The 22,773-nt window shown below is 37.3% G+C and overlaps 1 protein-coding gene across 2 annotated transcripts in view; it reads right to left on the bottom strand.

Moving 5' to 3' along the window:
- Window positions 1-20,089, bottom strand: part of LOC412855 (Down syndrome cell adhesion molecule-like protein Dscam2) — a 213,777-nt gene extending 193,688 nt beyond the window's left edge. For both annotated transcript variants that reach the window (XM_006563917.3, XM_016911468.2), the window contains exon 1: window positions 19,999-20,089. The gene's annotated coding sequence lies outside the window, so the exon portion shown is untranslated. The remainder of the gene's footprint in view (window positions 1-19,998) is intronic.
- Window positions 20,090-22,773: the final 2,684 nt, after the last annotated feature.

The raw sequence follows: 22,773 nt of genomic DNA, 5'->3' as shown, positions 1-22,773 counted from the left end.
TAGCAAGATCGCAAAAAAAAAAAAAAGGAACAAGCCGTCAAGTAATCCACGTTTAATCGAATCACTCGTCAAAAAGCCTCGGCCTCTGTTCTCTCGCGCCCCGGGAAAAATAAATTTCCAGCTGAAATATTTGCACGCCGTCACCGGTTGTCATATTCATGAGAGTAGTTCCGTGGGATGGATGGAGTGGGAAATGGATGGCAAGAATTAGATTCCACCGTAGGAAATGCGACCAGCTTTTCTAGACGATACCCCGCGTCAAAGCTGACTTCATCTTCTCTCTCTCTTTCTCTCTTCTGGTTTTCCTTCATAAGCTCGAATCGCGCGATGTTTCTTTTGATCCAGATATACAGATCTGGTTGATTTTGATCGCTTTATGGAGCGTTTTGAAAATTTGGAAAAAGGTAAGTAGATTAAGTAGATTCGATATTGATCGAAATGAAAGAGAGATTGAATAAAACGTTCTTTTTCCAGATTGTGGAGACGAAGAATATACATTTGAAGAGGATTAAATGAATAATGAAAAAAAAGTATTATATATAAATTTATTATTAAAATTTAATATCGAAGGAACGACGATGAAAATTTCGCGAGCATGAGAAAGGAGGATTTATAATTATATAAAGGGAAGTGAGGATAATTATTTCGCAATAATTTAATATTCGAAGTGAATAGAAAATTTTGAAAGAGAAATACGTAAGCTAGAGCTAAAATAAACGAGTCGTAGCAGATTAATTATGCCAGTGGATCCCTGTTTCTTTATAAGAAGGATGAGTATATCTCGCAGGGACACCGACGGATGCAGTCGTATTTACAGAGAGGTGCACTGATTAAATGAAATTAGAAGATGGTGGATGGACGTGAATGAAATTCAACCTGGGAACGGTATTTAGATTGGATGCAAAAGACTATAGAAAATAGACGTGATTCTATTAAAAAAAAAAAAAAAAAAGAGTAGATAAAGATTTGTTCAATTTGTTCTCTTTACATCGATCGAGATCGAGAAGGATAACCATTAGACGCCACATTGATTTCGGTGTTTCCCTTGATTTATGGCGTTTTGTTTGTTTCACGATGAAAAAGAAAAAAGCAATCGTCCTCCATTCAATTTAGCTTGACGAAGCAGAGGTAATTGATAAACTATTATTTATTTACCGTGGCAATCTCCCTCTTTGAAATTATTATTGAAACGACGATTGAAATTTGCTCAGTTTCTTTGCTATGATTTAACATTAAATGAGTTTTCGAGATCCGCGCGATATTTATCTTGGATCTTTCATCATTTTTCATTTAAAAAAAAGAATTTTATACGACTATGTATACTAAAACCGTGTAAACTCGAAATCGTGGTGATTTAAAAGAAATATGTGGAAAAAGAAAGAATCCGAAAGATGATTCTTTTCAATTATCCTCCACGCAATATTTACTTCAAATCTTCCGTTATTTATAACGTTTCCATTTCTCGAAAAATCGCTTCGTTCACAAATATACCAACATCATCTATCATCTGTAATTTCTTCATCTCTCTATCCCTTCACTTTATCTTTTCCTCGAATCAATCTTTCATTTCTAACAAATCCTTGGATCGATAAATAATTCTCAACCCATAATGCTTCGAATTCAAGAAAATACTTCGAAAGAGCACCGATTTCTTTTTAATTATCCTTTCCTCGTCAACAATCCTTTACTTTTAATCCTCACCTTCGATTACCACGAGCTATGTCTACGAGCAAAATCAAAATAGTGGTTAGACTTTAAAAAAAAAAAAAAACTACGGAACAGTTTTAAAAATCAGAAGCAAAACGAATCTCGCACGAGCAAGAGGGTGGGAAAAAAACGCAACACGCGTTAATTTCCAGGTTTAAGTACGAATGCAATTAACGCGATTCTGTAACAGCGGTATCAAAAGGCTCGCATTCCGGGGTTTATTTCGCGCGCAATAACTTCGCCCTTAAACTCGGTCGGTGTTGTAATCCGTGACCCGCCATTTTCGAAGTCAAACTTCATCGTGTTGTATGCGCCAATATATTTACCTACGTGATATTTAACTACGTAATAATAGTGTAATTCGCCACAGAGAGAAATAATTTTTTCTCTAAAATAGTGAGGAGGAAAGGAGGAGAATCTAAATTAGACTTTGAGGATTCGTTAAATTGAACGAATTATTTATGTGTGCGGGAATGAATTGGAGAATAAGATTGGAATTGATCGAGAAAAGGTATTAAATTTTTGAATGATTCGATTGAAATGTTAAATGTTAATTTTCGAATTGGGGAAGATGGAAAGGATAAAAAGTAGGGGAAGGAATTTTTGTAGAGGAGGAATCGATTATCGAGGAATGATTTCTGAAATAAATGGAAAAGGAATTTACAGTGATTCCTGCTTCGATTGATGAATTATGCGAAGAGAAAAGATAAAATAAATACACGTTTGAAATTTTTGAAAAGAGTTCGAATATGATTTTGCGCGAGACGGGTTATTGGATGGTTTCCTCATAAATTTACCTTCCTTTTTAAGAAAAAACGAGCTCGATGTTAGACTGTCTTTAATATTTAAGAAATTCCATTTGTATGGATTCCGTCTGTGAATTTCTAATAGGAAACCTCGATCTTCTTCAAACATTTTATATATACGATTTCTTTTCCATTTGAAATCTTTCCCCTATATATATATATATCCGATTGGTAATATTAACGGAATATATTCTCAATGCGAGTTTATAAAAGAAACTTTGAACAAACTTCTTCAAATCAAACGTATAACGTTATATTACAAAATCTTTATTCCATCAACCAAAACGATTCTGTTAACAGTCTCCTTCTCACACTCTAATCTATTAACTAAACAGACTAATTTCCAAAGAACTTTCTCTCCTTTCAACTTCCACCCTCATTTCAAAAATAAAAACGAACCTATTAATATTTTAAAAATAAAGTATCTAAAAAAAAAAAGAAAATAGCGAAACACTGTTCTCTTCCATCCTCCACACTTCGATCTCCCGGTTAAAATAACTCTGGGAAGAAAACGGGAACAAAACAAAGCGTGGACAAACTTTAAGAAACAAATATCCGCTCGCGTTTCTTCAAGGAACCATTTAACAATCGCCACGTACGGCTTTTAGAGAAGAGGTTGGCCAGCTTGAAACGCGCAACGTGTACATACACGTCGTGTGTATCAGACACCATGAATTTCCAGGCCAGCGGGGATCGAAAGTGGCATTCGTGGGGCTCGAAAGGAAGGAGTTTTCGCTTACACGAGCGGAGCCAGTCCCCCTCGGACAAACAAGGGGTGAAATTCGGTGGGCGTGACCGGTCGTAAATTTTTACACTCTAGATTACCCGCTTCCACGGCGGCGAATACCGCGTTTTAACGGCTCGTAAATTTTTTACCGGACTTTTCCTCTTTTTTTTTTATTTTATATATATATACATTTTGTTAGACCCGTCTCTGGCCGCCATCTCGTTAATTCCATTAATAAACCGGACGTAACGAACGAGGGTTGGAATAAAACGGAACAGCTGAGTTTCGCGCGAGTTAAAAGAACTGTTTGGAGATAAATCTTTTTGCGAAAGATTTCGTGAATTCCTCCAATCTCTCGACGATTTGCTTTCAGTTTTTCACGAAACAGTATTGAAAATAGAAGCTTGTTTTATTGTTCACGACAAGAAATTGAGTAAATAATTGTTGAAATATTATTTAAAAGAGATATACTTGATGAATTTCCTTTGGAGAAATATAATAGCAACCATCTTTACTCGTTTCTCAAGAATAATCAAGTTTAAAAAAGTTTGACGTAAATCAGGTAACCAAAGAATCCGGTTAGATTTAACGTCCGGAAAGAATTTTTTAAAAAAACGAGACCCCTTTATAGATACCTCCTCCAAGTAGACGTATCGCAGATATGAAACGAGGAGGGGGAATCGAGACCGACAGGGAATTTAAACGTGGAACAGATGAAATTGAAGCTCCTCGAGACTTTTTTAAAACCGGGTGTAGCTATCTCAAGGCTTTCGGGTATCAATTCCGTTCAATCGACGTTACAAATTCAAGAGAGGGCGAAAATTCAGGGCGAAGTGGCGCGTGCCGTCGATATTTTAATATCCCACCCTGATACTCGGGGAGAGCGAAAGACGCGAAAATTTTCCATTCGAAACGCATAGCTCTCGTTCCCTGTGAATCTTTCATGCATTTCCATCCGAACACGGGGATTACGGGAGGAGGATGGGGGGGGGGGGAGGCTAATATTTAAATCGATGATTCGTTTCGATGGACACGAGCCCGATGTAACGAGGTGAAAAATAAAAGGGGATAAAACTCGTGAGAATCGGTGCAAACCGTTATCGATCGGGTCTCATAAATCGATTATTATACGAGCAGTAGTGGTGGAAAAAATAAAAATAAAAAAAAAAGGGGGGAGGGGAGGAGAGAAAAGTATTATCGTATTTATTTATACGATGCATTTTTTATTTTTTTTAATCGAATGCTGAATAATGATCGCGGTGGAAAAAAAATGGGAGGGAGTGGGCGAGGGTGGAGGGGGATGTAAATTGAAAAATGAAACGGAACGAGCGCCGAGAATCGGAAAAAGTTGATAGTTTGGTGCGTGATATAGGAGGAGGAGGGGGAGGGGGAGAAATAGAGGGTTATTAAAATTGGCAAATCGACGAATAAATCCGGAATTTTTACCGGGGAATAATAACACGAGGTCAGCAAAGCGGGGGTGGTATCCGCGAACGCCCTGTCAGCGAAAATGCTAGGGAACGTTCTGCTAGCTCGAGCGGACAATAACGCGAAAAAAAACGATTATTAACGAAAATCGGTTGGAGATGGGCTGAAATGTTTGATATGCCGATTTCCTTTCTTCGCACTGGATGGATAATTTTAAAATAGTAATAGAGAACTGGGGGATTGAGAAGATTTTATATATATATATATATATTGAGAATAAAGTTGCTCGAATGAGTTTGCATATATTATTCGAAGCGAATAATCGTGATTAATATCGTTAATTAATAATCTGGTCGAGAGAGAATCGATTAATAGTTGACGGATAATTGTTCGAGTATTTTAAACAAGTTGTTATTTAAAGTGATTTTATTCGAAATTTTTTAACTAATTAATTTTTCACCCCATTAATGCGCAAACTCTGAAATGAATAATTTTACGAAAGCACATTTAATGGGGTTTGGAGTAAAATGATATTGGATCTTGAGATAAAAGTATTAAATCATTATTATTATCATCGGTTAAATGGAAAAAGAAAAGATTAAAGAAGAGTATTCGTTAACACGATCGTTAAACTAGTAATCCTAGATGAATTTTACCAATCGTACAAGGACTTCGTAAGTGAGATAAGCTTGCATATAGTCAGACGAGGTTGAGTGAAAAAATAAATGTTCAGACTCTCGTAGAAATAACCAGAACTGATATCTAGGAAATCGTATTAAACGTTTATTCTTAATGTCCAAATTCAGATCGGAGCTAAAGATAACTAAACTTTATCAAATCCTATCAAGTTCCAATTTTAGAGCATCCAACTCTAACGAATCTTGAAACATCGTTCAACCTCCATCAAAACTCGAACTACCATTCGATCCCTCCGATCTTTGGTAATTTATTGCAATCGACGTATCCAATATCTCTTTCGAATCTATCTCTCTTTCTCTCTCTCTCTTCTCACAAATTCTTAATTTTTCCCGTCGCGATAAACGCATCGACGAGTGCAATTTTGAGCTGGGGATAAAATCATTCGCATTACGCAATTTCGCGATAATCCACATCCGATAATTCTCGACAAAACACCGCGGAACGGGAACGGTGATGTCATTGATCATCGGCCGCGTATCATCGAGCCCCGTTATAAATAACGGGCGACACAGTTTTCCCAGAATTCGAACTCGGTTGACGAGTTTACAATAACGCAATACGGATGTGCCGCGTGGACGGTTTCCGATTAAAATTACGGCGCGAAACGATACATAGGGGAAACCGGGTCAACCCTTTCGAACGCTGTTAACGATGATAAATGACGTTTTCAGCTTTTCGCAACGCGGGAAAGGAAAATCCGTTGACACCGCGCGCGCGCGCGAATATAAACTGCGAAATGATCCTACGGCGTATCGAAATGACAAATTAAGAGAGAAACGCATTAACGCGGATCTTTCTCCATCCGCTGAATGAACCAAACCCTTCCCCGCGTATATAATTTATCTCCTCTCCTCGGGACGAGAGAGGATTATCGTCAGACCAACGTTTCATTGTTCTACTGTGCGCGCAAGAGGAGGCGATACCCCCCCGATGACGGTCCTCTCGTCTCGACGATCCATCGATCGTTGTGCAACGGGAGAGGAAGATTAATCAGGCCGTCACCAGCTTCGTGGATTAATTTATCAGGCGAATTAATGAACGAGAGAGGGTGTCGGGTTCCACGATTCGGAGGAACGTTAATCGCGGTAAAACATGTGCTCGAGAGGAGAGGAGAAGGAAGAGGAGAGGGGATACGGAGGATGAAGGGAAAAGCTTGAACACGCGAAATAACAATGCGGCCGGCGATAAAACGGCGGGGATGGAAATGGAAACAGGCGCATTCGCGTACAAGCCGAGCCTTGGAAATTCAAGACTCTTCGAAACGAGGGTTTCGCGCGTCCGAACAAACCTGCGCCGGTGATAAACGCGTTCTTGAATGGAATTCAGGTTGCCTCTCTTTGCCGTTCCGTGTTACGAGTATGTACACACACACACACGTGCGCGTTGATTACAGTAATGGAACTGCAGAATTGAACTTTCACCGGTTCATTTAAACATTTTCTCGTTCGAGCGTGAATTTCATTGAATGGATCGGAGAATGGATCGTTTCTCGCTTAAGGGATAATTATAAATAATCGTCGTGAGCAATGAAATAAAATCGCTCGCGATGACCACTTCTCTTCTCTCTAATAAAATTTCCCTTAAAATTATTGAAACTGAAAATTTCGTTCAAATTGTCTCGTTATCGAGATATTTCAATCAAAGACGAAAAGGGAAGGGAAAATAATTATTAATAGTTCATAGTTAATGGTTCCTCGTCGCATTTTCCAACTATCGTGGAACAAGGAAGACGAGGAAGAAGACGAAAGAGAAAAGAGGGAAAAGAAGAAAAAGAAATCCGTTGGACGCGTGTGCGGAAATCCAAGAATATTCGAAAGCCGAGTTTCCGCTCGTTACGTAGCCGGAAAAGCTTGGTCGCGATAAAAGTGCAGTAAAAGGAATCCAAGCTCGCTCGACGAGCGTACCGACGTCTCCGCCGCGTTAATTGTAATGGTATTAATTACGATAATGGAGGCCCCTCCCGACCAGTCTCTCCGCCACTTACTCTCCTCACACCCCCTTTTACCCCTGTCCCTTTTCCACCACCTCCCTTGGATTCACCCCGTGTGGTCCCCACCTCCTCGTCTCCCTCCCAGCACACAGTTTTCTTCCCATCCGTTCGCGCGGAGTCAATTAAGTATCTCAAACGAAAAAATTCTAATAAGCCGGGAGAATCGCGGATAGAAAGAGAAAGATCATTATTCTCTCCTTTTTTCTTCTTCTTTTCTTTTCTTTTTTCGTTCCCTTCTTTTAAGAGGGAGAGAGCGTTAATTCCCCCGTTAGTTTCATGCTGAATTTAATGGCGTTTAATGGTCTTCGGCTTTATTAGGTTGTCGTAAGCGGGGGCTGTTGCTCGAACACACTTTTCCTATTGGAATTTATCTCCTTTATTTTTTTTTTCTTTCTTTTTCTCTTCATCCTCCCCTCCCCTCTTCTCTTTGTAAATGGCGGGACGCTCGTAGCGTGGCGCTTAATTTATCCGAGTGCTGGTCGATTTTTAACTTTGCCTCCGTTAATTCCTTTCGCGATGATAAATTATGTATTAATAATTATATATATTTATATTGTAAATAATTTTTAACTGAGATATCGAGACGGATTATGATCGTAATTTTATTGGAATTTGTTCGATCGTTATTTTTTTTTTTCGAACAATATAATTTTTAATGATATCTTCAAAACGATTACAGCGTCAAGGATGAACATTGAAACGGAAGATTTTGGTTTCTGTTAAAGCAGAAACCCCTTTAAGTCCCCCCAGTTAGTTTTACGCCGGATTTAATGGCGTTAGATGGTCTTCAGCGTTATTAAACCGCCATATTGGAAATCCTGCTGGAATGCGATTTGCGTGAGGATTTATACCGAGCTTTAGAGAAATTCGAAGGGATATACAAACGGCAAAGGGATCATTCGATATCTCTTTACATCACGTTTACTTTCAAATAATTCAATAATTCATTTTCTCCTCGATTAAATCATCCGATCGAATACTTTATATAACTATCTTATAATTTAACTATCGTATCTTTCACTAAATATTCCGATAGACGGATACACCATCATCTGTAAACTCCAAATTTGACCAATTTTCATATACGAATATTTATTAACGTTCAAAAAATTGTCCATTCTCGATAAAAGTTCCATGGAAATAATCTGTTACATCAAAAAAAAAAGAAGAAGAAAAATTCAATTTTCCAAAAAGAAAAACAGAACAAAAGTAACGCTATTTACCGTATCTCGGGGAGTAAAAGCCGGTCGTAAATTCGCGAGACCGCAACCCCTCTGTCGAGCATTCGATCGCGCGTTTCGACCAGCCTCCCCCGATAAAACCGTTCCGGCATCGATCTTCCCATCCGCCCCCTTCGTCATCGATATCATCGTGATCTTTTCTATCAATCTCGTTCCGCCATCGACTCGATACTCGAGCGCCACTCGAGTCTCTTCGTCGGCGAGGGGGATTCCCATGGGGAGGAAAGGTGAAGAAGAGAGAGAGAGAGAGGAAAGGGAGAGAAGAAAAGAAATTAGAGAAAGGACTTCCGAGGATTCCTACTTTCCCTCGCGATGAATGAAAAGAAGGGGAGAGGGAGGGGGTGTGCGAGTGGCTGAAAGTATATCCGAAAAGGCAAGTGGGAGACCATTGTCTGGACGAGAGCACGAAAAAACTTTTTGTTCCACCCTTGCATCCTCAGCTCGAGCAGTGTCAATCGACATCTGTCATAGCGATCCCCTATCCATATAACAATCGAACGACTCGTGATTCTTATTAGCGGCTAAGCTTTGTGACGCGCTAATAAAAGTTGGCTTCCGGAATATGAATGCTTGCCGTTTCCTTTGACGATCCCGTTTCTGGATGGAAGCTACTTTGAAATAACGTTTCGCGATTGCTTTCCAGAGAAATGAGAAATTTATATAAACAACGAAGGGAATAGCTTCTTTTTTCTTTCTTTTTCAAAAGAATTTTGAAATAAACGCACGAGATATATATGTGAGAATGATAAGTTTCGTTCGACGAGTAAAAGAAAAGATTTTAAACAACTCGATGAAAAGAGATAATGAAGTGAAAAGAAAAAGGAAAAAATAAGGTTCGATATGGAATTTCGGAATAAATTACTTTGAGGAAAATTAAAATGAAAGAAGGTAAATATATATTCCGTGTTTCCTCACGGCTCGATTATTCGGCAAAGTGGTTGTTTAAACACAGGGCGGGGAAACTTCCGCCGATTTTCCTTCGCGCGATGAAATTAATTCCCGAGTAACGAATTTCGAGTTTAGAGGTCTCTTAATTGACAGAAATTATGCGGGCTTCCGATAAATCAAGAGGGTGCACTTTGGAGAAATCTCAGCGGGGCGAATTAAAACGTTCAACTATTTCGATCCTGTCGTACAGCTCCGGTGAACATTTATAATGTGAATGGCTGTTTCGATGAATAAACTTGTAAATAGGAGTGTACAAGCTGTGATCGCAATTTAGCCCCGGAGATTTTAATTAATGAACTTCGAACGACTTGATAACGCGCGAACACAGCGCGCCGACACAGGGAGGCGTAAATACGTCAAAGGGAATTCTTTTCTCTCCCGAACTTTTTCGATTATTTTTTTCGAAATTGAAAAAAAAAGAAAATTTCGTTCGATTTAACTTTTCTCACAAATCAATTCTTTCACGGTACGGATCAATAAATAAAAACAAAGAAACATGGAAGGTGGAAGGCAAAGTTGAGCAATCTCCCTATCTCTTTTCGACGTGTTTCACGTCAAGGATATTGCATTTTTGATGAACCATTCGATAAAAAATATTGCATTTCGAAAAAAGGAAAAACTAATGGAAAAGCGGTTGAAGTTTAATCGATGAAATTTCGTTCGGGAAACTATATTCTTTTTATTAAATCTCTCATGTATCATACGATAATAAAAAAAAATAATAATAATTCTAATAAAAAAAAAAGTATTCAAAATTCAATCGAATCAATTCAGAATTCATCGATGAAAAACCGCTACTACGCAATTCATAAGGAAAATAAATTCTCCATTATAAATCTTTGTAAATTTTCCATATTTTCTAACTCATTTGTTATTACCAATAAAAAAAAAGCGTACAAAATTAATCAACCCGCGTTACGTTAAAAAATTCATCGATTAAAAGTCGCCGAAAATTTCTTCTCCAAACATTCCATTTGATTTCGAACGAAAATTCTTCTATTTTTCCGGAATCTACCATTCGATGGGAAGAAAAATTAATCACGTTGAAAATTTAAACGATTTAAACACCACTGACATTGATTCACTGCCGGCAAAAAGCAAAAATGGGAGACAAAAAGCGACCCGCATAAACAATTAGAGATCCCCTCCCTCCCCTCCTCCTCGTTGCAACGATATATCCGCCGATTAATAATAAATTTCGAATTATTACTTCTCCCACCCCTTATTCACCCCACTCGTGTTGTAACGGCCCGCCGCCGATTGAATCAACGCCCAAAGTATGAATTACCGATTAACCCATCCGATTGAATTAACACAGGCGGTCTTAACAACAACAAACCCCTTGCTCGCGCGTGATTTACGCCGGTCGTTCCGATTTATCAACGCGAGAGCGAGAGAGAGAGAGAGAGAGAGAGAGAGAGAGAGAGAGAGAGATGGAAAGTAATTATCCCCAAAGGGGGTACGGGGGTTGAGGTTGTAAACGTCGAAAATTGTGTCGTTCCCTTGGCTACGTAACATATCGACGTATATATAATTTATTATATACGATCGTTAAAAGGGAAGAATGACGAGGATGGACGAGGGGGGAGGACGCGGCATGATAAAGCGTAGGGGGTAGGATTAACCTGGAGTACAGGGGTTAATTGACCCATTCGTCTTTATTACCATAATGCCAACGGCGTTATTAACCCCGGGATTCAACGTTTCCAATGGCCTCTCTCCCGCAACGTTCACGTCAATTGTTACATCATCAACGTTCATCAACGTTGTGTGCGTGTGTGAATTTTGGTGTATTTCTCGACGATATTGCGATTTTCGGCGAATTTTTGTTTTTCTTTTTCTTTATTTCCGAATAATACTTATTTCTTAAAAAGAAGATTGGGTTTTGGGAGAGGAATGCGTTGGATCGATGAAGGAAAGGTGTTCTTTTCTTCGTCGTGAAAAGTGTTAGAATTTCAATAAATAGATCCGACGATGGTTTTATTATTTCGCGGTTTTACCGCGAGATGTAGAATGGGGGAAAAAGGATAATATCCGATTCCTTTTTTGCAAATTCGCAGTTGATAAAATGCAAATTATATTATTGGGTTAATTAAAACTGAACTGGAAATTAAAAAGGGGTAATAAGGGGGGGAGAACTGTATGAATCCTTTATTCGAAGTTAATTAAAATTGAATGAGTAAATTATACTCGATTAATCCCTCTATTTTAATCTGTAATAATGAATAGAAGGTATAATCGATACACAATTAAATTTTAATTAACGCCGATACAATTATACAATGTTTATACACTTCTCTATTAACACTATTGAGTTAATATGGAAATGAGAATAAATTCGCTATGCAAACAATTATCTCGGATAAACAAATCCGTCAATCCGTGTGGATTTCTGAGTTTCTTAAAAAACCTAACTCATACCGTCGATTAATGAAATTTTGCCTAATTTCGATATCCAACCTTTACACTCTTCTTATATTTCGAATATACGTGTGAAATAAATTCACCAAGCAAATGGATATTTTTCTGATTAACAACCGATTGATTAAACTTTCGAATTACTGTATATTGAATCATTTCGAAACAAAAAAACAAAGAAATATCACATTTGTATATTTCTAATTTTACGAATTCAAACGACACTCTGTATATCGCAAAGTTTATATATACGAGTACTTGAATCATATTGAATCATTTCGAAACAAAGAAACAAAGAAATGTTGAAATTCCATAGTCAAAAAAAAAATATTCCTTCAAAATATCACATTTGTACATTTCTAATTTTACAAATTCAAACACGACACCCTATTTATCGCAAAGTTTATATATACGAGTACTTGAATCATATTGAATCATTTCGAAACAAAGAAACAAAGAAATGCTGAAATTCCATAGTCAAAAAAAAAAGAAATATCACATTTGTACATTTCTAATTTTACAAATTCAAACACGACACCCTATATATCGCAAAGTTTATATATACGAGTACATTAATTTTTTAAGGGTTTTTCAATTCGACGAAGCCGATAACGAAGAAAAGCAAAAACAGTGGAAAAAGCGCTATTGAACGTGTAAATTAATCATTACCCGAACCGGGTGATAATAGCATTATTATTTGCGTTCGATTCGATATCGTATTTAATATTTCAAACAGGGGTTTAATGCATGCGTTCGTCGCGACTGTCGGACCAGCCTATGTCCACGGGACGTGTGTCTTTCGTAACGTGATAACCGATAATGCCACGCGTTCCACGATAAATTTCATTCTACGGGAAAACCGAGCTGAATATTGACCGACGGCCGACACACCATCGGGGCTACATCCCCTCCTCCTCCTCCTCCTCCTCTCCCGCCCCTCGCTGGAAATCATTACGCGTACGTGACACGCGTATTTTCACCAAAGGACCGTGTTGCTTCCTCCGCATTTCCGTGAAAATCTTTTCGATTCCGGTGAAAACCTCGCGCCTTCCATTTACCTCTATTTTCATTTACCATTTACCTGTTCTGTCTCGATTTAATTTGGATATATATAATTGTGTGATCTCATAAAAGGTGTAAACGTTGTACTTTTGATCTATCGCGATACTTTTACAATTTCCTTTAACTTGGATGTAATTGGGTGGATCGTGGAGATTCTACAATCTTTTTGGTTTAATTTTAGCAAAAGCAAATTTTACGATTGTATTTGTAAAAATTGTATCGAAGATATATATAAGATTTGTTCGTTCAAATTTTGTGTGAAAGGAATTGAAAATAGAGAGGAGAAAAGAAATATCACGAATAACGAAATTTCTTCCGAATGAATTCTCCTACGATTCTTCTTATCTTAATTTCCTAAAACAAATCTGATCGATCTTTCTGAAAATTCAAGGAGAAGTAAAGTTGGAAAAAAAATGTTGGAACAGGTCTGTCTCGATTTTTATCGTGGAAATATGTAAATTGTACAGTGACGAAAAGCAAGAATTTCGATATCATATATCGGATAGGATATTGAAAATCGCGGAAAAACGGTTTTGGTAAAATGAGAAAAATTTACGTTACGGAGGATTTTGTGAATTGAAATGAAAAAAAAAAATAATAATAATAATAATAGAGATAAAAGTTTTTTTCGAAAAGAGTTTTTGAAAAGGATAGTTTCCCCTATTCAAAGGATTGACTTGAGAATTTTGAAACTAACATTTATCCAATTTAAAAAATTAGGAGATCTACAAACTGAAATTTTCGTCGATAGTTGAAAATAATTTTTTTTTTTTTGCAAAGAACGCAGTCGCAAATGCGATCAACTGTATAATAATTGTAAAATATCTCATTGTAAATTAATACTTTTCAATTAATTGAATAAATTTCATATCCATTCGGACAGTTATTGTTTCACTGATAATGAGAAAAACAGAAAATTAATTGTTATCTCGTGTTCAATACGTTCCCTGATTTATTTGCAATTTAAAACAATATTAAATGGAGCGGATTGCATGATTCATTGATAAAAAAAAAAAAAAAGAAAGAAAAAAAAAGAGAAAGAAGAAAAAAAAGAATTATTTGTACTTCATAATTTTGCTTAACAGATGTAACGGATGCCAATTCCATATCGTTCGATCGAGAATTGTAATTAATGAGAATATGCATTTCACGGGGAGTAAAATTTGCATCGTAAACACGACACGAAATTGTATACAGTGTGTGTACATCTTCGTTGTTTTCATTGTGACACTGCACATACGGTGTATGTAATTGGAAAGCAGGAATATCTAAAGATGTAATAATATACAACGGAACAAGACGGATAAAGTTATTTTATTCCTCGTGTATTTTTTGCTTTCCAATTTTAAATTTCAATTTTTATTGAAAATTCTTCACGTACATATCTACGCACAATCCCACGAAAGAATATATATTCCTGGATTATTTCAAAAAGGAAGAAGAGAGATCTCGTGCGTTGATCATAAAAACGCGATATAAGCATCCCATAAAACATCGATCGAACGAAAAAACGAGCTGTTCCCTCTCGCGGAAAGAGGCTGGCCTATCGATATAAAACAGTAGTCGTATCGTACGAATTTATGAGTTTCCTGACCGATACATTGCATACAAATTCTATGGAGATTTGATAACGAAAATGTTAAAAATATGTTTGAAATACAACAGTATAATTTCATTTTTCTCAGTACAAGTTTTCTCGAAATTGTTCGATCTTTGAACGATTCCAATGTCTAAAATTCTGTGTAAAATTTTAAATTATAAATCGACAAGGAACATCATCGTGTCAAAGAAATCCGACGATCAGATTTCAAAATTCACTGGAGAAATTAAAAAAAAAGTAATTTTAATTTTATGCTATGCGAAAGAAATGGATTGATATCGAGACAGCATATAAGATAAGAATTGAATTGAGAATGGAAGAATGAATGATCAGCTCCTCGGAACTGAAATATAAAAATGTAAGAGGGAAATTTCGTCGAGTACGCAACGTTTGATTATTCGTCGATCGATCCATGGAATAATTATACAAAAATAAGACTGTATTTACACGTACAGGGAGTACAAATAACTGGGTAAACGGGTTGATTCCTCGTTACGAAAACGAGACGGCGAGCAACAACGTTCTGCCGATCGAAAAATCGGCAGCGACGATCAAAGGGAATGCAGGACGATTGCAGAGAAAAAGAGAGGGAAAAAAAATAGAACCGTATGAAAAGTAAATTGGGCTGGGACGGATCGACTGGACGCCTTGTTTGAATTGGCTGGGCGAAATTAGCTGGGCTACTGTGCAACGAGGTAAACGACGAAGAGAGGGGGGGAAAAAGAATAAATGCGCGAAGAGAACAGGGCTCAGAGGAGATGGAAACGTTGCGAAAACGTTTCTGATGTCTTGAATGATTCAGAACATCAAAGGGAAAAGGGTACCATTGTTTTTTCGACAGACTGAATTTCTTTCTCTCTTCCTTTTTCTCATTTTCTTTTCCTTTTTTTTGTTTAGAGTATTTAAAATTAATCACAAACGCTATACGTGAATCGTTAAGGTAATTTACTTAATCCTTTGCTCGAAAATATTTAAGAATCACCGAAAACAACTTTATCAACGAACCGTTCATAAATCTTTCCAAAAAATAATGTTTCTCTCCTCTCCGTGCAATGATCGCCCGAAAACAGCCGCGAAATCCCGATCCGGAAACGAGCCAAAAATTGTCATCGATGAAAAAAAAGGGGGAGAGATTGAGAAGGGGAAAAAGGAGAAGAAGAATTTAATGGACGCGTGTACGCACGATCGTGGCCGAGCATCATCGGCCAGGGAGGGGGAGGGGACGACGATTCGTTATCCTGGTAACAGGTGCCCGGGACCTGTGGTGGCGTAACAAAAACACGAGGGGCGGTTCGGCGCGCGAGAAAGGAAGCCCATTAGCGTTCACGCGAAAGCGAAGTGGTCGTTCATTCATGAACTCGCCAGACATACCGTTGTACCAGCTATCGTACTACTACTACTACTACTACTACTATTACTACTACTACTATCGCTATTACTACAACGCCTGCGATACGGCCACGTCACCACACCACCACCACTTTTCCGACGAGCGACCAACGCGCTCGTGTGTGGGTTTAACGTGTGCGCGCGCGCGCGCGCTCGCACCACCGCAAAACCGTGCACACACCACCACCACCACCACCCGCGCGATACTACCGGCCGGCGTTCCTCGCGTTCTTACTCGAGCAGGAGTTTCCAATGCGTCCCCCTCCCCCTCCTCCGACCCGACTTGTAATTCTGCCCACCCTTGACAATGAAAATCGCTCCTCCGTGTTTCCACGCTCCTATGAATTAATATCACTATGGGATGGAATTGCGATCAAATCGGATTGCATCTCTCGGGAGAGAGATGATCCCGAATAGATCTGGATTGGGAAGGGTTGGTTGGAGGGAGGATGAACGTCTTCTATAATGTTTATCGAATTTTATCGATATTTTGAAAAGGTGTTGTTTTAAGACTCTTCTCTATTTTCGAGAGAATATCATTTATTGTTATATTATATCTAATTTTTAAATAATACGTGTGATGAAAGAAATATTTTGATAAAATATTCGTATATTTAATTGTATACTATTACTTAATAATAATTAATTAAAATTTCTTTTTTATCAATTTTAAACATAACAGATTTATTATTTTGTTGATCATCTTGTTTATTCTAATAATCAATTCAATGAATACTAATGGAATTTGGAATTGTCATCAGAATTAGACTTATTAATATCAAATCACCCAATAAAATCCCTAGAATAATCTACTACGTAATATCAGTTATTTCAAGAAGAGTTATTCGTATAATGTATCAGTTATCCATTGGAAATTTGGATATACTGTTGCTCGTGTACGATACGTGGGAAGTAAAAAAAAAATTTAAAATATCTTTTATATGACTATGCGCGTGTTACGGTTTATAGTTATTTTATAGCGTATGGTACGCCGTGAATAAACTTCTTACGGCTATGGGATAAAAATCGTCCCAATATTTCTCTTTTTTTCTTTTTTTTAGAAGAAGAATTCGAAAGACCATCCTACTACCTCTACACGCTAGAAGCTCGCTAAACCGGAATCTCTGAATTATTGATCGACCGTATCCACCGAACGGGATCCAGTAAAATATTCCATAAAATGGAAATGTATTCGTCTCTTAATCTTCCATCAGGGAAAAATCATTAAAACTTTTCCACGTGGAATTTAAACCTTGCTCCATACTGTGTTGTTACTCCTCGATATTCCAGATCCCTTCCTTATTTGAGAACTTATTTGAGAAAATATTGGATTAAAATAAATTCCGATTATTCGATCATTCGAAACCTCGTACTCGCGGAAATAAGAATTAGAATATTTATAACTTAAAAATGCTTAAAAATACATGCGAAAAGTTGCACGCGAATTGGTTCGGATCGAAACGAAAGATTTCGCTGGTCAGATCAGTCAATCGAGTTGATAGCGCTTATTTTTACGAGCCGAAAAAAAAAGTGAAATTTAAATGAAAGTACGACCAATTCCCTAAATATCGAATAACGAATATTTATACATTTAGTACACGGTTTGCATATTACACATACATTATATATTTTTAGGAATTTAAATTTCTCGTAAATGCATAAGCACGTGTAATTTCCATGTCAATAATAAACGAGCAATTCTCTCTTGCATAACAATTTACCAACGATATACAATGTAATTTATAATTTATAAAAAAATTTACTTACACTATAACATATCATAAATAAGTATCGTTTATTTTAAATTTTTATTATCATACGATTGGCGAATCGCTAAATTTCGTTAATAATATTTTCCAAAATCTGATATTTTATATTATCAATTGATAATATATTTCACGAATACATCCTTGTCCACTTTGTCACTCACTATTCACTGTCCTGTCCATAAAATTCAAACTTCTTTTCGAACATTTAGAAAAAAATTCCATTCTGCGTCCAATTTCAATGCTACTCCTTACGTGAGAAAATTGGATATTTTCATACAATAGAAACTCGACTCGACTTCCGTCCGCGCGTTTAGCGAGGATTATCGCAAAATTCCCGCGAAAATGTTAAACATCTTTTCGCCTGGAGCACGTTCGCGTTTTCTGGATCTCGAATTGAAAAGAAGTCGATTCTTGAACGTGAGCGTGATTTCATCGTTTCTTTTTTTTTTCATCCCTCTTTCCACTCCCTCTCGACGACAGCCTCGAACGATTACCACGTAGTGCGAATTTTCGCGCGAGAGACAGTTCTCTTGAAAACAGTTCAGTTGACCTATTTCCTTCCTTCGTTCCGAATGACAGATTGGAATCAAACTTTTCTCCCTGAAATTCTCGCCGAAAAAATAGTGGCGACGCTGACGTTTACAGGGGATGAAGATCGATGACACGATGAAGATTTTCGTGTCGAAATTCTACTTCCGATTGTCTTTTATTTATCCCGAGGAAATAAAGAAGTTTTAGAGGAGGAACATCTATTTTCCTTCGACTTTCGAGACAATGATAAGCACACGATCGGTTGAGATAAGGGTGAAAGGACATTTGGATTCTCGGTATCGACGCCTTGACCCTGAACAGGCACCGAACTTCATAACTTGCTCCCAACAACTTCCCCGAAAGTTTTCTCATAAGTATAAAAAAGTGACAAAAGTGCGCATAAACGGGATGAACTCGTACTTTCGAAACTCTGTTTGATGATCTCGTATAACAAGTTTAAGGTTAAATGGAACATGAACCGAATATATTTCTTAGACTCGTGGTCGAGCGAATTTGCGAGAAAAGATTCGTTCAAATGATTTGTTTACTTCATCTATCAATTTTCACGCGATAATCGATAGCGATATTGTATGTAATTAATAAATGAGAAAGACGAGCGATAAGAAAAATTCAAAAAAATTTTCTTCTCAAACATGTGACAGAACACGTGACCGTTTACACCAACTACAACTTTTATAATTCCATGAATTCTCGCTTTATATTCTATTCAAAAATTGAGAAGTTCAAAAAACTGATTCAAATGAAATAAAACCTTCGATCTGAGAAAAATGGATGGACAAAGTTAGAAACAAAATATTTCACGAAAAATATCACTTGTACTATACTTCCACTCTTCCTCGAATAATTTTTTTGCACAAAGATTTTTCCTAAGAGAAGGGAATCGTATTAAATTTCTGCGCCTAACAGTTCACATCCAAGATACCAAAATTGTTCCGATTGTTCCAACTATTCCAAGCCGAAACGCGCATCTTCGCTCACTCTCCGAATCAGTTTGATCATCGAGCAAATTGGAACCCGTATCGAAACGAAGAATGGAGCATCGGCGAAATTCAGTCGAAGACTGCCCTAAAACAACTCCTTCGTTAAACGCGAGCCATCTTGCACGCAAGCCCGGAATCCTCCTCGAAGACACGTGGTGATTCTCCGCGTTCCACCAAAAACTATCCCCTTTCTATCCAAAAACTCGATCCACCATGCACACAACTCCATCGAAATGAAACGATTTTCAAAACACTCGTCGACGATCAAAGCTTTCTCTCCTTTCTTTCTTTCTTTTTTTCCCTTATAAATAAATATTGAAAATTGGACGAGCATCCACAAGGATGGAAGGAAAATCATCATCGGAATGGATGAACGATGATCGATTAACCTCTTCGATATACGATCATCGATTAAATTCATCTCATTTCACGATTCATCATTTCGTATTTCCTCTTGATTTTAGTCGATCAATCGCGCTCGTTCGACACACTTCTCCTACGAAATTCAACGCAGTATTACTTCCTCGACAGACACGTGTTACACGAAGAAGTTACACGTCTCTTACTCTCGCTGGTTGTTAAAAACAAAATGAGAGCACCGAGCACCAATTTTTAACCGAACGTCGTAAGGGAAGAGGTTAATGGACGATCGAACGTATTGTGCAAAGTATATTTCTCTCACCCCCCACAAGCAGCCAGGCCTCGCAGCTTCCGCTGGAGCTCCGACCGTAAACACACGTCGGTGGTTGATCGCGCACTGAAGTTTCCACCGCGGATCCGGCATCCGACTAGGAGGGATCCCACACCGGCGAACGCCGACCAACCCCCTCCCCCACACTCCCCCACCCCAAATCCGTCCCGCTCGACGCCCGCCGTCGACGAGCAACCCCCCTTTTTAACCCTCCCGCCACTCGAAACCGTCACCCGCCGTCACTGCACGCCTCCGCGCCACCCTCCACCCTGTCGGCATCGCGCTAGAAACCGGCCGGACGGGATCAAGTAGTTTCTTCTTATCTCGAGAGGGAACGGGTGAGAGAGAGTGGCGATCGCGCGTACGTACACTTTCGACAACCGAAATCTCTTGTCTCCTTTACGAGTTTTAAGGATTGATTTTAAGGAAAAATTTATCCGAAGTTTTAAATTTTGGAAAATTTCTAAAGATGAGGATAATGTTGGAGACGAAAAGGTAGGTCAATGTGTATTTTTAACGCGGAGAATCGTTATTGAATCGTTAAATGAAAGATGGGAAGATTTTGTTTAAGGGATTGGTGAGATTTTGAAAATGAAAAGGAGATAATTTAGGAATGAAACGGATTTTTCGTGAGGAGAGAGAGAAGAAACGTGAAGAAGAAGGGGGATGATGAAATTTTATTGGATATAGATTTTGTTTCGAAGAATTGGGCAAGAAAAGTTATGAAGGGAATTTGGAAAATTTTGAAGATCGAATGAATGAAGTGGATGAAAGAGTATCTTTGTAAGAGAATTGTGGATCGATTGGAGAAGATTTGGATGTAAGTTTCGTTTTTAGGAAATTGATTGAGGAAATTGGAGACACTTCAGATTTTAGAAAATTTTAAAAATGCGAAAAAAAAAAGATAAGAAGGAAAAGAATTCTTTTTCTTACGATAAAGTTGTATTTTAAACTTAATTTTTAATTAAAATTGAGAAAAAATAAACTATCTAATAAATAAGATCAGATTCAGAAAGTTCATCCCTTTTCTACGTGAAATTCCATGTTTTCAATATGTTTCCCCGTGTTTTTATTCGATCACGTTAAGCTTATTCGCAAATCCAATATAGAGATTTTTCGTTCGACCAATTTCCTCGCAATCTCGAACAACAATCGAATAAGATATAAAGAAGATAAGCAAATAACAAGATTACGAAAAAACATGGTTTCGAAAAAAAACTTGGGACGAAAGTTTCAATAATTTACATAGAAAAAAATTCTAATCCAAATACGTATAATTAAATTATAATTCAAGAAAAATAAAACATTATTTTTATTATCAAGGATTTAATTAATTCGCGTTTTTCAAAAATGATTTATCCGTAGAAAAAGAATCGTATTTTTTTCGAAAAAATCGGTTGCAAATTTTCCAGAATTTCAGAAAAACTTTTCACCGATGGTTTCTTATTTCTGCAACTTGTTAAAAATTCACTCTTTCGCCTTCTCACTCGGCAATCGGATAAAACTATCCGTTTACGTAAACCTTATCCCACTCGATGTATACACAATGAGCCATTTGAATAAATTTCAATACAATACTTCCAAAGAAGTGGAGGAAAATATTAAATGTTCCGCGGTAATAAAAGTTTTCACCTTTTCGTGTACTTTAGAAATGTGTTTGAGAAAGATCGATATAACGTATGAAGAGAATTTTAAATTTCTAACTGCTACATATATAACAAGAGATCAGTTCGAAAGTTGTAAGAATAAGTTAAAAGAAAATACGACAGATATAAAATATGTAGAATCGCGCAATTATTTATTTCCTAGCAGAGAAAATTTTCTAAAAAAAAAAATAATTTCTATTCTAAACAATCCATCAATGGAAAATTAGAAATAAATATTCTAAGCCACGCAGAATCTATTATTTATGCCTTTGAAGAAAACAATTGTTCGAAAAAATGTGTAAAAAAAAATATTCACAACGAGTGATCTAAATCATCCTAACCCCCGAAGAACCAATGAACGAATACCGGAGTTGTCCGAAGGATACAGACACAAGTGGAAATGCGGGTGGATGGAGCTAGCATAACTAATTATCTCGCATTCTGACGGCGTAAAGGATTTTAACACAACCGCCTAAGAGGTTGCCACGCGGAGGAGGGTTAACCATCGCGGTTGCCCGCGAGATCACCGCCAACCTCCTGGCTTCCGAAGCTCTCGCCGCGAGTTTAACCAAACCTCCACGGTACTCACTGAATCTGGACCGATTAATAGAGCCGCGTGTATGCACAAGCATGGGCGAAATATAATCCTTGGTTACAGTACGCTCGCGAATAAATAATAAAGTGTGGATCACGCTCGTGATCTGAAAACGAGAGATCGGATTAACGGAATCGACGGTAAACGTCATAATCCTTGGAACATGTGATTTTAATTGGCGAATATCATATGTGACGAGACGGATATTCTTTTTTTTTTTCTCTCTTAATTTTCTATTTTTTTTTCTTTTTTTTTTTTTTTTCTTTTTTTCGAAGGGAAACGTTCCATAAATTTGTAATGATGGATTTATTTAAATTAATCAGTCATTAATATTATTAATCATAAATAGATTGAATAACAAGTGTAAAGAATGTAGGGATAAAAAATAAATTCGCGTTAAAAATTTAACAATAGGAACGAATAAATTAGATATTTGATATATAATGTATTTCCTAATTGTACTATGATTACATAATGATGCGTTACGTAATTACGTAATTAACAATTAAACTATATCAAATAATA

Source organism: Apis mellifera, linkage group LG3, assembly GCF_003254395.2.
Source record: "Apis mellifera strain DH4 linkage group LG3, Amel_HAv3.1, whole genome shotgun sequence".
Taxonomy (NCBI): Eukaryota; Metazoa; Arthropoda; class Insecta; order Hymenoptera; family Apidae; genus Apis; species Apis mellifera.
This window is presented reverse-complemented; position numbering and strand designations above follow the sequence as displayed.